General features: G+C 38.3%; 1 non-coding gene across 1 annotated transcript; it reads left to right on the top strand.

Moving 5' to 3' along the window:
- The first annotated feature begins 647 nt into the window (after positions 1 to 647).
- On the top strand, positions 648 to 752 carry LOC129501711 (U6 spliceosomal RNA). Its single transcript, XR_008662800.1, has one exon. It is a non-coding gene; the product is annotated as a U6 spliceosomal RNA (small nuclear RNA).
- Positions 753 to 16,587: the final 15,835 nt, after the last annotated feature.

The raw sequence follows: 16,587 nt of genomic DNA, 5'->3' as shown, positions 1-16,587 counted from the left end.
CTCCTTCCTTTACATTTGTTTACTAATTCCAACATCGAGATATTGTTATCTGGGTGACCTTCTATTATTGTTTTTTCTCTTGACTACATGTCACATGAACCTGTTTCTTTACAGGTCTAGAATTTTCTCCTGCATGTGGAACATTTGAATGATAGATTCCGTCATATATTAGTTACCTCTGAAGAATTCTGGGTTTTGTTGTTGTTGTTCTTGCCCTTTAGTTTTTGTTTTATTCAATACCTAAATTGGTAGGACTCCAACTCAAAAAAGAATAAACCTGCCATGGAAGGCAGCTGATGTCTTTGCTAATTATTATTAACCTTGTTCCTATTCCTTTGTACCACTACTGGACTTCACCCACACAGGTTTATTCAGATACCAGCCAACAATTTAGACAGAGATGACACGTATATTTGAGCCCCTCCCCGCACCATGACTCTTTTCTCTCCTTGATTTTTTTCCCCTCACTTTCCAGCTTTCCTGCAAATTCCTCTGACCAGTAGGAATAGGTTTTAATGAGATTTCTGCTCAAATATAACCAACCTTATATAAGTTAAACTGGGTGGTACCCTCTGGGAGAAGAGGACCCTCACAGACAAAAGTAAAATTTATCCAGTGTACTTTCCCTTCCAAAAGGGTATAATGCCATGCTTGCTTCATAGCACATATACAAAATTGGAATGATACAAAAAAAATTAGCATGGTCCCTGTGCAAAAACAACACGCAAATTTGTGAAGGGTTCCATGTTTTTAATAGATATGCAAAAAATAAGGAGAAAGAAACTCAAGTAAATTACTAAAGAAACCCAACAAATTGTGATTGAAGAGAGCAAGAGAATAAAGGAACCGAGAAAAACTACCAAAACAAACATGAAACAAGTAACAAAAATGGCAATAAATACATACATACCAATAATTACTTTGAAGGTAAATGGAATAAATGCTCTAATCAAAAGACAGGGTGAAGAAATGGATTAAAAAAACAAACAAGACCCATCTGTACAGAAAGGCATTTCAGACCTCGAGACATATGCAGATTTCAAAATGGAAGGATGGAGAAGCATTTATCATGCAAATGGATGTAAAAAGCAAGCTGGAGTAGCAATACTTATATTAAAGAAAATAGACTTTGAAACAAAGACTATAACAAGAAACAAAGGAAGACACTATATAATCATTCAGGGGACATCCAAACAAGAATATATAACAATTATAAATATTTCTGCACACAACATGGGAACACTCAAATACCTGAAGCAGTTAATAACATACATGAAGGAACCAATTGATAGTAATCCATTAAAGGTAAGAGATTTTAGTATTCCACTTACATCAATGGGTATATTATCCAAATAGAAAATCAATAATGAAATAGATACTTTGAGTGACGCATAAGACCAGATGCATTTAATAGATACATTCAGAACATCCCATCCTGAAACAGAATATATTTTTCAAGTGCACACAAAACTTTCTTCTAAAATACATGACATAATAGGCCAGAAAAACAAGTCTCAACAAATTCAAAAAAGATTAAAGTCATTCCATTTATCTTTTCTGACCACAATGCTATAAAGTAGAAATCAACCACAAGAAAAAATCTGGAAAGACCACAAATACATGGAAGTTAAATAACATGCTACTCAGCCATGACCAGGTCAACCAGAAAATCAAAGAGAAAATTTAAAAATACATGGAAACAAGTGAAAATGAAAACATAATGGTCAAAAATATTTAAGATACAGCAACCACTGTTCTAGAGGGAAGTCTGTAGCAATGCTGGCTACCTCAAAAAGAAAATTTTCAAATAAGGAGATCCCTGGGTGGCTCAGAGGTTTAGCGCCTGCCTTTGCATGATCCTGGAGTCCTGGGATCAAATCCCACATCGGGGTCCCTGCATGGAGCCTGCTTCTCTCTCTGCCTGTGTCTGTGCCTCTCTCTCTCTCTCTCTGTTATGTGCCTCTCATGAATAAATAAAATCTTTAAAACATTTTTTTTCAAATAAACAATCTAAACCTTACTCCTAAAGGAATTAGAAAAAGAATGAAACTCCAACAAGCAAAACAAAGATAATAAATATTAGAGCAGAAATAAACAAAACAGAAACAAAGACACCAATAGAACAGATCAATGAAACCTGGAGCTGGTTCTCTGAAAGATCAATAGAATTGATAAACCTTTACCCAGACTCATCAATAAATAAATAAATAAATAAATAAATAAATAAATAAATAAATAAATAAATAGAGAGAGAGAGAGAGAGAGAGAGAAATACAGAACATTATCTATCATGGACATAGAATAATCTTCAACAAAATATTACTAAGATGAATCCAAAAATGCATTAAAAAAATCATTCACCATGATCAAGTCAGATTTATTCCTGGGATGCAAGTGTGGTTCAATGTTTGCAGATCAGTCAACATGATACATATCCATAGAGGAAGGATAAAAACCATATGATTATCTCAACAGAAGCAAAAATAACATTTGACAAAGTAAAACCTCCATTCATGATAAAAACCCTCCACAAAGTAGATTTAGAGGGAACATACCTCAATGTAATAAAGGCCATATATGAAAACCCACAGTGAACATCATACTCAATGGTGTAAAACTGAGAGCTTTTCCTCTAAGGTCAGGAGTAAGACAAGGACGTCCATTTTCACCACTTTTATTCCACATAGTAGTGTAAGTCCAAGCAATAACTATCAGACAACAAAAATAAATAAAAGGCACCCAAATCGGTAGGAAGAAGTAAAACTTAAAATATTTGTAGATGACATGATACTATATATAGAAAACCCTAAAGACTCCACCAAAAATAACCTACTTGAACTGATAATTGGATTCAGGAAGGCCATAGGACATCAATTCAATATATAGAAATCTGTTGCATTTTTTTTAAGTTTTTATTTATTTATTCATGAGAGACACACAGAGAGAGGGAAAAGAGAAAGAGAGAGAGGGGGGGGCAGAAACGCAAGCAGAGGGAGAAGCAGGCTCCATGCAGGGAACCTGATGTGGGACTTGATCCTAGGACTCTAGGATCACGCCCTGGGCTGATCCACTGAGCCACTGGGGCTGCCCATGTTGCATTTCTAAACACTAATAATGAAGCAATAAAAGGAGTAATTAAGAAAGCAATCCCATGCACAACTGCACCAAGAAGAATAAAATACCTAGAAATAAATTTAACCAAAGAGGCAAAAGATCTGTACTTTGAAAACTATAAAGCATTGGTGAAAGAAACTGAAAAGGACACAAACGAGAAGACATTCCATGTTCATCGGTTGAAAGAACAAATATTGTTAAAATGTTACCATACTAACATTTGGTTACCATACTAACCAAAGCAATCCATAGATTCAATCTCTCTCAAAATACCAACACCTTTTTTTCACAAAACTAGAACCAATAATCCTAAAATTGAATCCCTGAATAGCCCAAAAACAATCTTGAAAAGGAAAAACAAAACTGGAGATATCATAATCCAGGTTTCAAGTTACACTACAAAGCTAGAGTAATCAAAACAGTATGGGACTAGCACAAATATAGACACACAGATTGATGAACAGGATAGAAAGCCCAGAAAGAAATGGTTACATGGTTAATTTTTGATAAAAGAGGCAAAAATATGCAATGAGAAAATGTTTCTTCAACAAATGGTGTCAGGAAAACTAGACAGCTACATGCAAAAGAATGAATCTGGACCACTTTCTCACACCATACACAAAAATAAACTCAAAATGGATTAAAGACCTCTGAGGTGCAAAACCATAAAAATCCTAAAAGAGAATACAGGCAATAATTTCTGACACTGGCGTAGCAAAATTTTTCTAGACAAGTCTCCTGAAGCAAGGGAAATAAAAGCAAAAAAAACTATTGGGACTACCTTAACATAAAAAGCTTCTGTACAGTAAATGAAAGACACAACAAAACTAACAGAATGGGAGAAGAGATTTACAAGTGAATTATCAAATAAAGGGTTAGTATCCAAAATATATAAAGAACTAATACAACTCAAAACTGAAAAAACAGGGCAGCTGGGGTAGCTCAGGGGCAGCCCGGGTGGCTCAGCAGTTTAGTGCCGCCTTTGGCCCAAGGCATGATCCTGGAGACCTGGGATCAAGTCCCGCTTCGGGCTCCCTGCACGGAGCCTGCTTCTCCCTCTGCCTGTGTCTCTGCCTCTCTCTCTCTCTGTGTGTGTGTGTCTCTCATGAATGAATAAATAAAATCTTAAAAAAAAAACACTCAAAAAACAATCAAGAAATGGGCAGAAGACCAGCACCCTGGTGGCTCAGATGGTTAAGTGTAGGGTTCTTGATTTCCAGTTCAGGTCATGATCTCATGGGTTGTGGGATCAACCCCTCAGTCAGGCTCCACATTCAGCAGGGGATCTGCTTCAGAATCTCTCTCTTCCTCTGCCTTTTCTCACCCCATGAGCTCTCTCTCTTTACCTCTAAAATAATATAAACCTTTAAAAAATGGGCAGACATGAATACACATTTCTCCAAAGAAGACATCCACATGGCCAACAGATACATGAAAAGATGCTCAATATTTCTCATCATTAGGGAAACGTAAATCAAATCTCTAATGACATATCACCTAATACCTGTGAGAATGACTAAAATAAAAAACACAAAAAACAGTAAGTGTTAGTGCGGACGTGGAGAAAAAGGAACCCTCTTACACTGTTGGTGGGAATGCAGACTGGTGCAGTCACTGTGGAAAACAGAAAGGAGGTTCCTCAAAACTTTTAAATAGTACTACTCTATGACAGTAATCACACTACTGCATAGTACCAAAAGAATACAAGAATGCTAATTTGAAAGGATATATGCACTTCTATGTTATTGCAACACTATTTACAACAGACAAATTATGGAAACAGCCCAAGTGTCCAACCATAGATGAATGCATAAACACATACACACATGCACAAACACAAGAATATTATTCAGCCTGTACAAAGAATGAAATCTTGCCTTTTGCAACAACAGGGATGGAGTTAGAGTATTGTGTCAAGAAAAATCAGTCAGAGAAAGACAAATACCACATAATTTTACACATATCTGAAATTTAAGGAACAAAAAAAAAATCAAAGGAAAAGGGGGTGAGAGAGACTAACCAAAAAAGTGGACTCTTAACTATAGAGAACAAATGGATGGTTATTAGAGGGGAGTTGAGGGAGACTGTGTAAAATAAGTGATGGGGATTAAGAGCACACTCATCACAATGAGCACTGAGTAATGTATAGAAGTGGTGAATCACTATATAGGATGCTTGAAACTAATATAACACTGCATGTTCACTATAGTGAAAATAAAACTTAAAAACTTAGGGAAAAGGGTATAATGTCATCCTATGTCTATTTTCAGTCATCTTTCACTATCATCAAAAATATATTTATGTATATTTCCTTACTAGTTTACAATTCTGGGCAGTCTGATTAAAATACTGATATATTGAAATCACAATCCCCTTATATTTTTATATTTGTTTTCTTAATAGTTTTCTCAAAAGTGTGATTTTTTTGGTTACTTTTTCATTCTTTAATGAATTGGAAAGTGGGCTTCTCTAAAAGATATGTTCACTTACAATTCATGACTTTATTTGGAGAAAGGGTCTCTGCAGACATAATAAGGATTTTGAGATAATCATTCTGGATCATCCAGGTGGGCCCTAAGTATAATAATGGGAGTTCTTATAAGTAAAAGAAGAGGGAGGGATGCCTGGGTTGCTCAGTGGTTGAGCATCTGCCTTTAGCTCAGGTCGTGATCCCAGGTCCTGGGATTGAGGCCCACATCCAGCTCCCCCCAGGAACCCTACTTATCCCTCTGCCCATGTCTCTGTCCCTCTCTCTGTGTCTCACATGAATAAATACATTAAAAAAAAAGAGAAGAGGGAAATTTGAGACCAATAGAAGAAGAATAACTCACAAAGAGTCTGAAGGAGATATGTAAGTTACACAGCCACAAGCCACTAAAACCTAAGGCTACCATAAAAACCCCAAGAATCAAGTAAAGATTTTCTTCTAGTGTCTTTGAAGGGAGCACAGACTTGCTGATATTTTGATTTCAAATTTCTGGCCACCAGAGCAGTGAGAAAATACATCTCCACTGTTTTAAGCCACTCAGTTTATGGTAATTTGTTACAACCTTCCTAGAGAAAGGTGTAATCAGTTTTGGGCTCCTATAACAGCATACCATAGACTGAGCATCTTATAACCAACAACATTTTATTTCTCATAGTTTCAGAGCTTGAAAGTCCAAGGTCAGGGTGTCAGTATGGATTTTGGTGAGGATCCACCCTTTTCCACGTTACAAACTTTTTATTGTATCTTTACATAGTATACAGGACAAGAGAGCTCTCTGGGGTCTCTCTTATAAGGAACTAATTCCACTTTTATGGGATCTCCCTCATGACCTAATCACTTCCCCAAACCTTACCTCATAATGACATCACAATAGTGGGGTTAGGATTTCAACATATAAAATTTTTTGATGAGAGGGTGGCATAAAAATTCATTCAATTGCAGAAACTAGTACAATATTTTTAAATGAGTAATAGAAAGTTAAGTACTGGCTCTGTGTGAAAAGTAGCAGGTTTTGGTTGAGGTGTATTATTGTAGGTTGATTCATTATTCTGTGACATTCAATTGCCAGAAAGGGAGAGGGCTTTTACCATAACCTGAATCAACTATTTTAGTTTTCTAAGATTTTTTAATATAAATTATCTAGACCAGAATACTCAAATATTTGTCCGGAAGACAAATGACTATCTCTGAGATTCAGTCTACAGGAGAATAAACTGTGCCTGATTGTGTTTTTTTTTTTATTTTGGTACAATTTTTCAGTCCTTTTCATGTCTCAGTGCACTTTCCTTTAATAACTAAGGATGCACATAATAACCTAGAATTCAAGATTTGTGACGGTTCCTTTTCTTACCACCCACCACTTTTTTGTTCTCATTTTAAGGTGTCTTGAAAAGGAACAGATTTAAATAGGGCCATTTTACCATCTTAGGGGGAAATACTGCTAGATATTTAAGTGTACATTCAAAAAATCTTGCCTCATTTTATGGATGAGAGAACTGAAATCCAGAGGCTTTAAGTAACTTATTCAAATATACATAACCAGTGAGTGGCAATTCCAGATTTCTAATGCAGATGTGATTGCACCATTCTTAGAAATTCTCTGCTTCACATTTTTCCAGCAAACAGTTGAGTACCAAATACTGGCTAGTCAATAAATACAAATACATAACATTTTTCTAGGTAACATGAAAAGTTAGAGGAGGTATGATATTGTGTCTCTCCCTCCAAAACATCTATAAATAGTGCCATATAAGGATATTAGGAAATGTTTAATTTCTATAGAAATTGAAAATAATTTATACACATTTTGTGTCTAATTGGATATCCTGGAATATGTGTTTTATATGAGTAGTAATAACCTACAGAAAATAACTATAAACTGAACCCTAAAATATTTGTCATTTGTTGACAACAAACAGATTTTCTGTATGTATCCTACCTACGGGTTTTGTGCTCTAAGAGCCAGACAAAGCCACCCCACTAGTTCTGACAGCCTAAGTCTGTCTCCACTGTATCTGAATTTATTACTCACCATTTGTTATACTGCTAATAAGAACAGTATAAAATACTATCTTGTCACATTAAATCTGAAAAAGAAATCTTGTTATATTTCAAGAAATGATTTAATATTTTATTACCTAAAATACTGGTGTAGAACAAAGTTTACCACCATTCCTGCGGGCTGCTAACTAAATATTGATTGGGGCAAAAGTTGCAACATTAACTGCATGGGAAAAGCTTTTCAACTTATAGTACAAAAGAGTACTGTGTGTTTAGGTGCCTTATGACTAAATCAATAAAGCCCAGTGAAGGATCAGGATCCCACATATTTTCAAGTCTAACAACAATGCCTCTAGCTATCTATAGTACTTGAATATCTTTAAGTTATTAACGTAAAGGACCATCTTAAAAAGTAAATAAACGGAAATGCAGAATGGAAATAAAGAAGAAATCATATCCTTGATCATATCTTTAAAAAGTTATATTAAAATGGCAATACTATAGTAATTTAGTTTAGAGAGAAAATAAAGCTGTTGTATTTGTAGTAAGCCATTAAATAACTGGTTTTTGTTCTTAAGATTATCTGTAATTGAGACAAAATAATAGGTTTTATCTAGAACTGACCTAGGGTATTTTATTTTTTATTTTTTTTATAAATTAATTTTTATTGGTGTTCAATTTACCAACATACAGAATAACACCCAGTGCTCATCCTGTCAAGTGTCCCCCTCAGTGCCCATCACCCATTCACCCCCACCCCCCGCCCTCCTCCCCTTCCACCACCCCTAGTTCATTTCCCAGAGTTAGAAGTCTTTATGTTCTGTCTCCCTTTCTGATATTTCCCACACATTTCTTCTCCCTTCCCTTATATTCCCTTTCACTATTATTCATATTCCCCAAATGAATGAGAACATACACTGTTTGTCTTTCTCCGATTGACTTACTTCACTCAGCATAATACCCTCCAGTTCCATCCACGTTGAAGCAAATGGTGGGTATTTGTCGTTTCTAATGGCTGAGGAATATTCCATTGTATGCAAAAACCACATCTTCTTTATCCATTCATCTTTCATGGGCACTGAGGCTCCTTCCACAGTTTGGCTATTGTGGACATGGCTGCTAGAAACATCGGGGTGCAGGTGTCCCGGCGTTTCATTGCATCTGAATCTTTGGGGTAAATCCCTAACAGTGCAATTGCTGGGTCGTAGGGCAGGTCTATTTTTAATTCTTTGAGGAACCTCCACACAGTTTTCCAGAGTGGCTGCACCAGTTCACATTCCCACCAACAGTGTAAGAGGGTTCCCTTTTCTCCGCATCCTCTCCAACATTTGTTGTTTCCTGCCTTGTTAATTTTCCCCATTCTCACTGGTGTGAGGTGGTATCTCATTGTGGTTTTGATTTGTATTTCCCTGATGGCAAGTGATGCAGAGCATTTTCTCATGTGCATGTTGGCCATGTCTATGTCTTCCTCTGTGAGATTTCTCTTCATGTCTTTTGCCCATTTCATGATTGGATTGTTTGTTTCTTTGCTGTTGAGTTTAATAAGTTCTTTATAGATTTTGGAAACTAGCCCTTTATCTGATATATTATTTGCAAATATCTTCTCCCATTCTGTAGGTTGTCTTTGAGTTTTGTTGACTGTATCCTTTGCTGTGCAAAAGCTTCTTATCTTGATGAAGTCCCAATAGTTCATTTTTGCTTTTGTTTCTTTTGCTTTCGTGGATTTATCTTGCAAGAAGTTACTGTGGCCAAGTTCAAAAAGGGTGTTGCCTGTGTTCTCCTCTAGGATTTTGATGGAATCTTGTCTCACATTTAGATCTTTCATCCATTTTGAGTTTATCTTTGTGTATGGTGCAAGAGAGTGTCTAGTTTCATTCTTCTGCATGTGGATGTCCAATTTTCCCAGCACCATTTATTGAAGAGACTGTCTTTCTTCCAGTGGATTGTCTTTCCTCCTTTATCGAATATTAGTTGACCATAAAGTTCAGGGTCCACTTCTGGGTTCTCTATTCTGTTCCATTGATCTATGTGTCTGTTTTTGTGCCAGTACCACACTGTCTTGATGACCACAGCTTTGTAGTGCAACCTGAAATCTGGCATTGTGATGCCCCCAGCTATGGTTTTCTTTTTTAAAATTCCCCTGGCTATTGGGGGTCTTTTCTGATTCCACACAAATCTTAAAATAATTTGTTCTCTCTGAAGAAAGTCCATGGTATTTTCATAGGGATTGCATTAACATGTAAATTGCCCTGGGTAACATTGACATTTTCACAATATTAATTCTGCCAATCCATGAACATGGAATATTTTTCCATCTCTTTGTGTCTTCCTCAATTTCTTTCAGAAGTGTTCTATAGTTTTTAGGGTATAGATCCTTTACCTCTTTGGTTAGGTTTATTCCTAGGTATCTTATGCTTTTGGGTGCAATTGTAAATGGGATTGACTCCTTAATTTCTCTTTCTTCAGTCTCATTGTTAGTGTATAGAAATGCCACTGATTTCTGGGCATTGATTTTGTATCCTGCCATGCTACCAAATTGCTGTATGAGTTCTAGCAATCTTGGGGTGGAGGCTTTTGGGTTTTCTATGTAGAGTATCATGTCATCGGCGAAGAGGGAGAGTTTGACTTCTTCTTTGCCAATTTGAATGCCTTTAATGTCTTTTTGTTGTCTGATTGCTGAGGCTAGGACTTCCGATACTATGTTGAATAGCAGTGGTGAGAGTGGACATCCCTGTCTTGTTCCTGATATTAGGGGAAAGGCTCCCAGTGCTTCCCCATTGAGAATGATATTTGCTGTGGGCTTTTCGTAGATGGCTTTTAAGATGTCGAGGAAAGTTCCCTCTATCCCTACACTCTGAAGAGTTTTGATCAGGAATCGATGCTGTATTTTGTCAAATGCTTTCTCTGCATCTACTGAGAGGATCATATGGTTCTTGTTTTTCCTCTTGCTGATATGATGAATCACATTGATTGTTTTACGAGTGTTGAACCAGCCTTGTGTCCTGGGGATAAATCCTACTTGGTCATGGTGAATAATTTTCTTAATGTGTTGTTGGATCCTATTGGCTAGTATCTTGTTGAGAATTTTTGCATCCATGTTCATCAGGGATATTGGTCTGTAATTCTCCTTTTTGGTGGGGTCTTTGTCTGGTTTTGGAATTAAGGTGATGCTGGCCTCATAGAATGAATTTGGAAGTACTCCATCTCTTTCTATCTTTCCAAACAGCTTTAGTAGAATAGGTATGATTTCTTCTTTAAACGTTTGATAGAATTCCCCTGGGAAGCCATCTGGCCCTGGACTCTTGTGTCTTGGGAGGTTTTTGATGACTTCTTCAATTTCCTCCCTGGTTATTGGCCTGTTCAGGTTTTCTATTTCTTCCTGCTCCAGTTTTGGTAGTTTGTGGCTTTCCAGGAATGCGTCCATTTCTTCTAGATTGCCTAATTTATTGGCGTAGAGCTGTTCATAATATGTTTTTAAAATCGTTTGTATTTCCTTGGTGTTGGTAGTGATCTCTCCTTTCTCATTCATGATTTTATTAATTTGAGTCTTCTCTCTCTTCTTTTTAATAAAGTTGGCTAATGGTTTATCTATCTTATTAATTCTTTCAAAGAACCAACTCCTGGTTCTATTGATCTGTTCCACAGTTCTTCTGGTCTCAATTTCGTTGAGTTCTGCTCGAATTTTAATTAACTCTCTTCTTCTGCTGGGCATCGGGTCGATTTGCTGCTTCTTCTCTAGCTCCTTTATGTGTAAGTTTAGCTTTTGTATTTGAGTTCTTTCCAGTTTTTGAATGGATGCTTGTATTGCGATGTATTTCCCCCTCAGGACTGCTTTTGCTGCATCCCAAAGATTTCGAACAGTTGTATCTTCATTCTCATTAGTTTCCATGAATCTTTTTAATTCTTCCTTAATTTCCTGGTTGACCCTTTTATCTTTTAGCAGGATGGTCCTTAACCTCCACGTGTTTGATGTCCTTCCAAACTTCCTCTTGTGATTGAGTTCTAATTTCAAGGCGTTATGGTCTGAGAATATGCAGGGGACGATCCCAATCTTTTGGTATCGGTTCAGACCCGATTTGTGACCCAGTATGTGGTCTATTCTGGAGAAAGTTCCATGTGCACTTGAGAAGAATGTGTATTCAGTTGAGTTTGGATGTAACGTTCTGTAGATATCTGTGAAATCTATCTGGTCCAGTGTATCATTTAAAGCTCTTGTTTCTTTGGAGATGTTGTGCTTAGAAGACCTATTGAGGGTAGAAAGAGCTAGATTGAAGTCACCAAGTATAAGTGTATTATTATCTAAGTATTTCTTCACTTTGGTTAATAATTCGTTTAAGTATTTGGCAGCTCCCACATTCGGGGCATATATATTGAGGATTGTTAAGTCCTCTTGCTGGATAGATCCTTTAAGTATGATATAGTGTCCCTCTTCGTCTCTCACTACTGTCTTCGGGGTAAATTTTAGTTTATCTGATATAAGGATGGCTACCCCTGCTTTCTTTTGAGAACCATTTGAATGGTAAATGGTTCTCCAACCTTTTATTTTCAGGTTGTAGGTGTCCTTCTGTCTAAAATGAGTCTCTTGTAGACAGCAAATAGATGGGTCCTGCTTTTTTATCCAGTCTGAAACCCTGCGCCTTTTGATGGGGTCATTGAGCCCGTTCACGTTCAGAGTTACTATTGACAGATATGAGTTTAGTGTCATCATGATATCTATTTAGTCCTTGTTTTTGTGGATTGTTCCACTGAACTTCTTCTTAAAGGGGAATTTTAAGAGTCCCCCTTAAAATTTCTTGCAGAGCTGGTTTGGAGGTCACATATTCTTTCAGTTCCTGCCTGTCTTGGAAGCTCTTTATCTCTCCTTCCATTTTGAATGAGAGCCTTGCTGGATAAAGTATTCTTGGTTGCATGTTCTTCTCATTTAGGACCCTGAATATATCCTGCCAGCCCTTTCTGGCCTGCCACGTCTCTGTGGAGAGGTCTGCTGTTACCCTAATATTCCTCCCCATGAAAGTCAGGGACTTCTTGTCTCTTGCTGCTTTAAGGATCTTCTCTTTATCTTTGGAATTTGCAAGCTTCACTATTAGATGTCGAGGTGTTGAACGGTTTTTATTGATTTTAGGGGGGGATCTCTCTATTTCCTGGATCTGAATGCCTGTTTCCCTTCCCAGATTGGGAAAGTTTTCAGCTAGGATTTGTTCAAATACATATTCTGGCCCTCTGTCCCTTTCGGCGCCCTCGGGAACCCCAATTAAATGTAGGTTTTTCTTCCTTAGGCTGTCATTTATTTCCCTTGATATGTCTTCATGGTCTTTTAATTGTCTCTTTTTTCCTCAGTTTCCCTCTTTGCCATTAACTTGTCTTCTATGTCACTCACTCGTTCTTCCACCTCGTTGACCCTCGTCGTTAGGACTTCTAGTTTGGATTGCATCTCATTCAATTGATTTTTAATTTCTGCCTGATTGGATCTAAATTCTGCAGTCATGAAGTCTCGTGAGTCCTTAATGCTTTTTTCTAGAGCCACCAGTAGCTGTATAATAGTGCTTCTGAATTGGCTTTCTGACACTGAATTGTAATCCAGATTTTGTAACTCTGTGGGAGAGAGGGCTGTTTCTGATTCTTTCTTTTGAGGTGAGGTTTTCCTTCTAGTCATTTTGCTCAGTGCAGAGTGGCCAAAAACAAGTTGTATTGGGAAAAGGAGAGAAAGAGAGAGAAGGAAAGAAAAGAGAAAGAGAAGAAAGAAGAAAAAGAAAGAAAGAAAGGTGAAAAAAAGGGGGTGGGGGAAGCAATCAGAAATCAGTAAGAAAGAAAAAAGAAAAAAAAAAACAAAAACAAAACAAAACAAAAAAAACACGGGGGAGTATCTTCTGATTCTGTAGACTTTAAGTCCCTTGACTTCCCCTGGAACTGGTCCGTCCAGCTGGTCTTCTGGGGGAGGGGCCTGTTGTGCTGATTTTCAGGTGTTAGCACTTGGGGGAGCTGCTCTGCCCCTGCCTGCTGCAGGGCTCAGTGGGGGTTGTTTACCCCGTGAGGCCCCAGGAGGAACAGCCCCAGTGGCTATGGCAGCTCTGGAAGCCTGGATTCAGCCTCTGCAGGAACTACGGGGCTCTCGGTCCTCAGGGCCTGGAGGCTCCGGGGCGGGGCCGCTGATCTGCTCAGCTCGGGGCAGGAGTGTCCTTGCTGTCCTGGGCCCTCCCGGCCTCTGCCTGTCCCGGGGGAGGCCGGATCCTGGGCTGTGTCCCGGCGCCCTGTGCTCCGGGGCCTGCGCTGTTGGATTCGCGCTCCCGCCCCGCAGCCCCCTCCGCGGAGCCGCCGCCCGAGCCCCGCCGAGCTGCTCCGGCCCTGCCGTGCCTGCTGCAGCCCTTAGGGAGCTCGGCGCACTCTCCCGGGGCGCAGGTGTCTGTTAGTGTCCCGGGAGCCCGAGGGCATCCCCGCCCTCCTGGGTCCTGCTCTAACTCCCTGCGAGCCCCTTTCCGCCCGCCCGGGAAGGTTGGTGCAGCTCCTGCTCCTCCGGGACGGGGCTCTCCTGTCCTGGGGACACTCGCCCCGGCCTCAGCCCGGCTCCTCGCGGGGCCCCTCCCCCTCGGAGGCCTTTTGTTTCTTTATTTCTTTTTCCCCGTCTTCCTACCTTGATAGAAGCGCGAACTCTTCTCACTGTAGCGTTCCAGCTGGTCTCTCTTTACATCTCAGGCCGAATTCGTAGATTTTCAGGATGATTTGAAGGTTATCTAGGTAATTTGTTGGGGACAGGTGATTTGGGGACCCTACTCTTCCGCCATCTTGCCCCTTTTTGAATGGAATGCCATTCAAAAAGACTCTGCTTCTAAAACCTTAAGTCTGTATTTGTGTGCATGTGTGTAGTTTATGTGCCTTAGTTTCAAATGACCTACTCTATGCCAAAAAGGAAACAGAAGAGTTAAATCAAGTACATCTGAATCATTACGGAATTAAAAGTGGATATATTCACAAAGGTACATTAAGGAATGCACAGTGTTAGAGCTTACATCAGGTCTGGAGCTCAGAACCACAGTGACTTTGTCCGTAAATCTAGAGAAGGCATGGCTATTGTTCCTCTATCCATCCTCATCCATACTTTGAGAGAAATGATCATCTTTTACTCTAGTCTTTACTCTTGTTTTGTCCTAACAAGATCAAAGCAGGTTTCTTCCCACAAGTTTCTAGAACGCACACAGGTGAGGATTAGACCCAACCTACATAGGTCACTAATTGATCAATCAGATCACCACCCCATGACCACTTGCAAACCAGTAACCTTCTATTTTCTTAATATTTTAGTTGCCAAATTTGACTTTGCCTCATAGTAATAAAGCCTCTCTCCCAGAGTGCAGCTTATAGCTCAAGAACCTAACGAGGTTTGTCAGTGACAAACATGTTTCTGTATTTGAGGTTTTCAGACTGTATGATTTAAATACCCAAAATGCAGTAGTTGAGAAATTTTGAATCTGTGTTCAATTCTGGTTTTGAGCCATGAAGTCTTGAATACTTCCAACAGACTTCTGCATAGCACAAATTCTTGTGAAACTGCTGTCACAAATCGCATGCTTGCACTTTGGGCATCTAACTTCATTAAAAACCTCTCTTCCCCCTTCTCCCCATTTCAGTAAATTCTTAAAAATGGGAAATCATTTTTTCCTAAATATCTTTAAAAATGATCTAGGAAAATACATGGGCTTCAAAGGTGTGGGACAATTTCAAGTTCTGCTCCTTACCAGATCAGGGATTTTTTGAGGGAGAGAGTCAATTTGTACAGGTCTCAAATCCCTTACCTCTTTAATAATTATAAAATAACAGACTCATTTCCAAATTGTTGTGAAGGCTGAGGAAATACTGTAGGTGGAGAGACCAAATACTGTGTCACATTACCTTCTGTTGTTTATAGTGTCTGAATCAGACCCAATAGTCCCTATTTGACCAGAAGGTAAGTGTCCACCACCTACTCCACCTATAAGCAGTAAACCAATCATTAATTTCTACTTCAAACTAAGGCTACTGGAACTAGCCTTTGAGAGAGCAATAGTTTTTAAACCAGTATGTCACATTTAGCAAATGGGGCATGCAATATCTCAATTCCCATATCTCAATACCTCAACTGTGGATGGCCTCTCTCCAAATTGAAGGATAACAAAGATAGACTTTTCTTTATTCAGAACAGCCTACCTTGTTTGATTCTCAGAAAAATCCCTTAAGAGCAAGTAAAATTTACCTAAGGTTACATTAGATTTTAAAGTGTGACTCTGAATTCAGTTGGCAACTTAAAGCTCTTTTCTCTTATTAAAAACTGTATTTTCCCTCAAAATCAAAGAGCTGTTCCCTGAAAGTAATAAAAAGGTCAAGTTTGGGATAAAATGATTTCCATCAGCCAAAATATCAAAGTTTTCATGCCTACCCTTATGTCAGAACACTTAGAAATAAGGAGTTAAGTGGTATAACTCTGATATTGTTAATTCTTTCAATTATCTTTTTCTTGCGCAGCAGGTCTTAAAGTTAGTGAGAAAATGCTTAGTGGTCCCTAAGAGCTATGAGCAGTCCAAGACGAACTCCCTTTTCTGGTCACATACCTGTGTAAGAATGAATTTTCTTTCAGTACTTCAAGTAACATGTCACCAGAATGAATGCAGAAATAGATATGAGAATTCAGCTGTCTTCTCATAAGCCAGACATTAAAGAAACTGCAAAACTTTAAACAATGCCATTCTTCTTGCTAATTTTTGGCTTTCAAAAATAAGGCTTTTTTATTAAAAAATGTTTTATTTATATTAACAAATAATAGGTTTCCTATGGCTGTTATATATAAACTTTTTAAAAAAAATTTCTGATTTAACCTCTAGCTGGTTATCAATGTATTGTTAAAAAAAAAAAAAACCTCATAAGTGGAATTTAAGAAACAAACAGATGAACAAAGGGAAAGGGAAGGGAAAGTAAAATAAGATGAAAATAGAGAGGGAGGCAAACCATAAGAGACC

Source organism: Nyctereutes procyonoides, unplaced genomic scaffold, assembly GCF_905146905.1.
Source record: "Nyctereutes procyonoides isolate TBG_1078 unplaced genomic scaffold, NYPRO_anot_genome, whole genome shotgun sequence".
NCBI classification, from domain to species: Eukaryota; Metazoa; Chordata; class Mammalia; order Carnivora; family Canidae; genus Nyctereutes; species Nyctereutes procyonoides.
This window is presented reverse-complemented; position numbering and strand designations above follow the sequence as displayed.